General features: G+C 33.6%; 1 long non-coding RNA gene across 1 annotated transcript; it reads left to right on the top strand.

Moving 5' to 3' along the window:
- Window positions 1-2,124: 2,124 nt before the first annotated feature.
- Window positions 2,125-6,544, top strand: LOC126973490 (uncharacterized). Its single transcript, XR_007731360.1, has 2 exons — window positions 2,125-2,291; window positions 4,005-6,544. It is a non-coding gene; the product is annotated as an uncharacterized LOC126973490 (long non-coding RNA).
- Window positions 6,545-6,661: the final 117 nt, after the last annotated feature.

Here is a 6,661-nt window from a genome sequence, read left to right as displayed (position 1 = left end):
CGGCACGAGGATGAAGAGTGACGTGCAAACCGTCGACAACTCACCAGACCTGACACCTGAGCTGAGGGAACAGGCGCTCCTTCAGCTCTAAAAAGATGACCACAAAGGGGAGCAGCCACTCCCCCAACGAGTAAACCGTGCTAAAATGAAGAAGACGACAGCAGAGAGCAACCGCTTTTCTTGTCTGCATGGGCTAGGAACCTGCAGGTGTCCTGTCCTAATAATTGATTCAAAATTCAACTAGAGCTACAACATTGAACACATTAGCAATAAGTTACGCAAGTTCCTAGGTAATATAAAAATATTAAAAAAAAGAATTTCCTTTAAAGTAAAAATTATGATTTATAATTCATTAGCGGAATCCTATATTCAATATGGCTTAACAAGCTATGGCCGTACATGTTCCACATATCTGAAGCAAATATACAATCTTCTATTATAAAATACATTACTTATCTGCAAATATGTTTCGAAAATTAAAACAAAACGAGAATGAAATATTTCAACATTGCAAAATCTTGCCCAAAAATAACAGTGCAAAAGATAGAACATCCTATCAACATTCTATACAAGCAAGAGCCATAACTTAGAACCGGTTTGTTGATTCTACGGGCCTGCAACATGTACGGCGAACGAACTGTCGATTACCTAATACCTCACTTGTTATATGAGCTGCCCTTCTTTGAGATTGTTGCAGTGAATGTAATAATTTTTAATAACCAAGTGCGTATATAGGTAGCTGAACTGTTAAACTACTAAAACAAATTTTAGAGTAGGTAGCGGATGTAGACAGTGAGTGCTTATGTGTTTACGTAGGAGTTTTTTCAGTATATCCCTTGCTAGCTGCAGAAGAATCAATGGATCATTTTCTTCTTCTCCCATTACCTTATTGTAATAAACCCTCAATAAAAAGACATTCATAAATAATATAAGATACAAAAAATAATAATTGTAATCTTCAAACTTTTTGGGAGTAGTTGTTAGTAAAATTGTAAAAATGTGGTGTCTGTATGTTTTTTATTATTTTATATATAAATAATTAATATCATCAATGTGGCTATATATTATAATCAATATTAAATTATTTTCTTACTAGCTGACCCGACAGACGTTGTTCTGTATATAATAAATAAAATAATGTTTTTATATGAATTTGTCAATAATATATCATAACATCAAAAATTACTTCGTAAAATATGCACCCTGCTGTTGTTATGAAATTGTTTCACAGCAGAACTGTCAAACTGCGCGTCAATAAATTCTCTCATAGAAATTTTGTATGGACACATCAAGGGAAAAAAAATGTTGTTTTTATTTAATTTAGCAGCATTTTCCTATTTATTCACCTTTTAAACCTTCTCTGGACTTCCACAAATAATTCAACACCAAAATTAGCCAAATTGGTCCAGCCGTTCTCGAGTTTTAGCGAGACTAACGAACAGCAATTCATTTTTATATATATAGATAAAATCAATGACACATTATCTACCTAATTTCAATGCAGTTTTACTGCTTTATAGCTTTTACTACATGAACTCATGAATGAATTGTAATTTAGGCATAAATCACGGTGTACGGTAAAAAATCATATCTGATGAATTAACTGTATTTTCTCTATACAAATACGAAGCAATAAGCAAATTAGAGTCATCTCTTTTTCGCTTGCGATAATTGCATTTACTATCCTTCTTTGACGTGTATTTGTAATGTAGTGTGCTATTGCAATGTTAAATAATTCATGTGTGCGTTAGTGTATCATTTTCAAATACCGAATGTTGTCTACGTAACCTATCTACACTTTTAAATAATATCATTGGTGCTGGCTAGTGAAATCAGTGATTCTTCATCCCGCCCGCCTCCACTTGATTGATTGAGTTATTAAGAGACAAAAGAAGTTATAAACCATTATATCAATATATTAAGAATACAATATAAAATAAACTGAAGTGATAAGTGTACTGTGAAATGAAAAGTATACATATTTAGATAATAAAAAAAGACTTGACTTAAAGGTCTTAGTTACCAGTTCATAAAATCCCAAAAAAAAAAAAATTCATCATTGATCACGTGTCAGCAATTTCTTAGCTACAATTTTTTGTTTCACGTAACGCTTCAACTTCGTTTTTTTATGATTTGGCCGCCATTTGTCAATCTATCAATTTACTTCACGTTTCATAAAATCGAGTGAAACTTTCGTAGTGTTTAAATTCTTTTTGGAGTTTCGCTAGGCTAGGCCTCGTTAAAGTGTTCTGTGGGCTAGGCTGATCTAATCGAGCATTCAGCATCATAGAGTAACTTTTTTAGCATTCTCGTTGTGCATCTCGTTAGAATAAATATAATATTCTTTGTCCTGCAGTCATCAGACTCTCCAGTTTTGTTAGAATTAAGAGTAATAGTGTTTTGTGCTGCAGCTGCTCTTCAGTCTTCATTGTTGAGCCTTCATCATCATCATCTTCGTTAGGAAATTGTGTTCTTTTTCTTTATACTTTGATAATAAGTATACTCGCGTAGCGATAGTCTCCTTTTCTATGATCTTCAGTCTTCGTAATATTATTTCCTAAGTATTATTTTATTCTTTGATTATTCCATATTACATGTTATGTTTTCTTTGATTACTAAGGATTTTTTGATTTTAAAGACAAAATGATGCATATCCTACATAAAAAGATGCAGAATCTTCACAATTATATAAGAAAAATACAGTTGCACAAACAGTTGGATCAATTCAGTTGGTTTATACTTACAGTAATAATACACCTAATTGGACTCCAACCCTAACCATGGTGCTTAACATTCATTGGTCAAAACCTCTTTATTGTTTTCCCAATCAGTGGAGACATATGAATATATGTAATAATATCCAACTATTCAGTGTAACAAATGCTGTGAATTTGGACATGTTGCCGCCAAAAGAGAATGTTCCATCTACACACAACCTCACACTGGTATTGGCTTCAAAATGCCGGCAAACATTTGAGACAAAAAACCATCAAACTAGTGATGTCACAAGAGAATTTTTTCTACTCTGAAGCATCAGTCCAATTCCTTCATGTGAGGTAATCCTTTGCCGACATTTCTCGCTCTTCTCCTTCTTTGTTTCCCAGTCAAATCTCCCAAATGTATATTCAATCTCCTACCCATACATAGTCCCAACCCAGCTCAGTATCATATTGGTGTACATATTATACCCAGAGAACTTCTGCAGCTCTATCTCAATAGTACTCCCTGTAGTCTCCCCAATGGATGTACTTACCCATTGGGATACACTAAAGATAATCTGCTGGATTTTTCTTTCCGCAATAAAACATAATATAATTAAAAACATATTAGTACAGTATTCAACAAAAAATCAATAATTTGTTATATATTCACTTAAATCTATGTTAGTTCCTATCACTAATCCTTAAATCTACCTTATAAAACATCTTGCACCTACTAGTGCTAATATAAGCCTTGTTCCAAGTTTTCCAGAGAGAACTGTCTAGTCTAAATGCCAATGTGCTGAGGAGGACATTAGTGCTACTGGCAAGTCTGCTCATCATGGACTTTAATATATATATTGTGTCTTGCTTTGAAAACTCGGCTACAGAACCACATAATATCTGACTAAAGTTCTCAATTAATTTTTATTATGAATGTGAAGAATGAATAGAGTGGTGAGTCCACACTATTCATTCTTCACAACTTAACAGTCTACAATACCTTATATTATTAACTTTGGCATCAGCTTGAGAAATTTTTTAGTTTGGTTCAATAACATTTGTAAAGTGACAAAGATTGTACATGATGATGACCACTAGAGTGTTGTTTAAAGATGTGTGAACTCGAAAAACACCAGTTGTGAGAAATTTGGGTAGCTTGGAATTGAATTCGAGGAATACAACTTGTTACTAATTACTTTTATTCCTATTTGTTCTTATATCCAACTCTCTGTTAGGACATTTATCATTGCCAAATTTCATAGGATTGCAATGAAAAGGTTTTTATAGTTTACATTATATAAGGTGCGCCGGGGTTTGACAGCCATAAAAAAATCGAAGTTCATTCTCAAACAGATTTTGAAGAGTTTGTAGTTTAAGAACATCACATCATTGACCTTCTAATGAGCATAGAAAATTCATAAATAATTTACAAGAAATGCTAAAATATAGAAAACCAGCAATAGATGGTGCGTGGGAAAGATCAACATAATGTGGGTATAGTTTGTCTTGTTTACAAATTTTCCGATGATAGGTTTGTATTCTATAAAGAGTAAGATCGTCTGATTTGTTACATTTTTATATTTTATATGGGGCGTAGTTCGTTACAATATTCATGGGTCAATATTTATGTTATGATATAATTATTACTGAACGTTAAACTTAGAAAACTTAAATAAGAATTTTAATTCTCCACGTCTGCTGATGATGGGATTTGGAAATAAAGTTATTATATCTTCATCATATATAGAACTAATATCGTCAACGTGAGGATAATAAAATAATTCAGTCTTTCTCTGTCTTTGCAAAAATTTGAGCGTTGGTTTTCCATCATTATAAATTTTTATATTATATGTCCAACGAAATGTCTGACTGTCTTTTTAGTACAATATTTGACTTATACCAGTCTTCTATAGCTCTTATGGCTGCAGCATTTTCCACTGACAGAAGTGGATCTTCATCAAAAATTATATTTCCATATTCCCTGTTCATGTTTTGAATTATTTCAGAATTTTCAATCGACAGAAAAGGATCTTCATTTTTATTACAAATAATATTTTCGTCATTACTTAAAGCTTGAAATTTTTCAATATTAATATAATCCAATGCATCTGAATTATACAACGACATTAGATTCATTGCTTGAGGAACATGAAGAACGAGTCGTGTTCTTCTTCTTAATTATTTTCTAATTTCCTTTCCCCTTTTTACTTGTTTTTTCTTGCACAGTTTTGCTTTATTCTATGGCTTCATTTGTCTTTTCAACTTTTTCTTTGATCAATCTTTCACTCTCTCGTATCCGTTCTAGAACTTCTTCGTTTGTTATAAATTCTGCTCCGTAAGTAATCCTCTTTCTCTTAATGTTTTCAGGTTTACTTGAATTTGCACATTTCACTCGCGATAGTAGCAAATCTTTAAACGTCATATTATTTCCTTGCAAAGATATGGGAGTTAATACTTCAAAGCTATTATTTCCCAAAGCAGGCGAATGGTTGACAACTTCTCTTCCATGTATATTTGTCATCGACATTGTAGACATCCTTGAAATTGATGACAAAGGTGATGGCGCATTTTGTAAAGGAAATTTAGAAAATATATCAAAGTGTGTTTGTAACTACATTTTGAGTTATTGGTGCATTAATAGTTGATGTCAAAATCTGTCAATGTGATAGGAATCGTTGAAGTTGATGGCAAAGAAGTGCCTTCTTGCAACAATAGCAGAGCCAAATCCAAAGGAAAATTTACTTCACTATCTGGAATTGACAACGCTTTCGGCGATTACGCTATATCAGAGGATAGTCTTGCTGCTGGCTGGGTATTGGAGAAAGTACGAACATTGAAGGGGTTTGTTGTGATAGCAATTTCGAAATCATCTATGGTAGGAATTATCGTTGGTGTAATTGAGATAGAATCCGCGTTACCATATTAATATCTTCATATCGTTTCTTTGCATTATTATTTTGCCCTTCTTTCCATCTCTAATGAATTCGGATCAAACTTATCGTCGCTTATCACACTGTCATCACACGGGTAAATTCTACCTTTTCTAAATCCATTTTTTTTGTTATGGCCAACACTTTCGAGCTGATCGAAAGTGTTCGCCATAATAAAAGCAAATTCGTTCTTTGGCAAAGCTTTTCCAATATTCATTCTTTGCCACCTCACCAACTTTTCATCCCATGAACCTTTAAGAGATTTCATGACCGATAGATCTAATGGCTGTAGTAAGTGGCTCGAATGGGGTGGACTTTTAAGAATAGTCACATTGGCTTTTTTTGCTTCTTCAATGACTTGTAAATCAATATGTGTAGAATGTCGATCATATGTAAGCAATACAGGGCGAGAGTTGCCAATAGCCTTAAGGAAATGTTTTACGAAGTAATTTAGATTTTACCTTTGTGATTTATGACCGTGTCTGCCACTAACATGATCCATCAACGTAGTTATAGGTATATTGTATCGTACTGCCGCCTCGTACCCACTATAGACTCCTGATCTTGCTTTAATTACTGCCTCCTCCAGTTTTTCTCTAGTGCTGTCCTCGTTCCGACTTACTGACGTAATGTCGTGGCATTTCGCCCAAAATCCTAGAAATATATCCTATGTTTATAAACCTTTAAAACGGTTCCAGATGACGCTATCCTAACAAATATTAAATCAAAAAACAACTGTTAAGGTATCAAAAAATGTATAAAATCTCTGAAAAAAATAAAGATTATTTATCTGGGCAGGTATCTCTGGATATATATGGTGCCTGACGGTGGCACACGTGAATTTCACGAAATTGGTTATTCGTCGTGTATGGTTGGTTCATTTAGGCGTTTAGCTCCAACTTGTGTTAATTTTTCAACCACGCAGCTGGACTCGTGAGTGAACACTTATGATGCTCACGAGTGGGTGTCGCTAACGGTTTCCCTTTTCATTATCGACTTCCTTTCTTGCTCGTTTAGCCGAATTATCAC

The sequence above is a fragment of the Leptidea sinapis genome, chromosome 29 (assembly GCF_905404315.1).
Source record: "Leptidea sinapis chromosome 29, ilLepSina1.1, whole genome shotgun sequence".
NCBI lineage: Eukaryota > Metazoa > Arthropoda > Insecta > Lepidoptera > Pieridae > Leptidea > Leptidea sinapis.
Note: the sequence above shows the minus strand (reverse complement) of the source record. Positions and strands in the feature narration are given on the sequence as shown.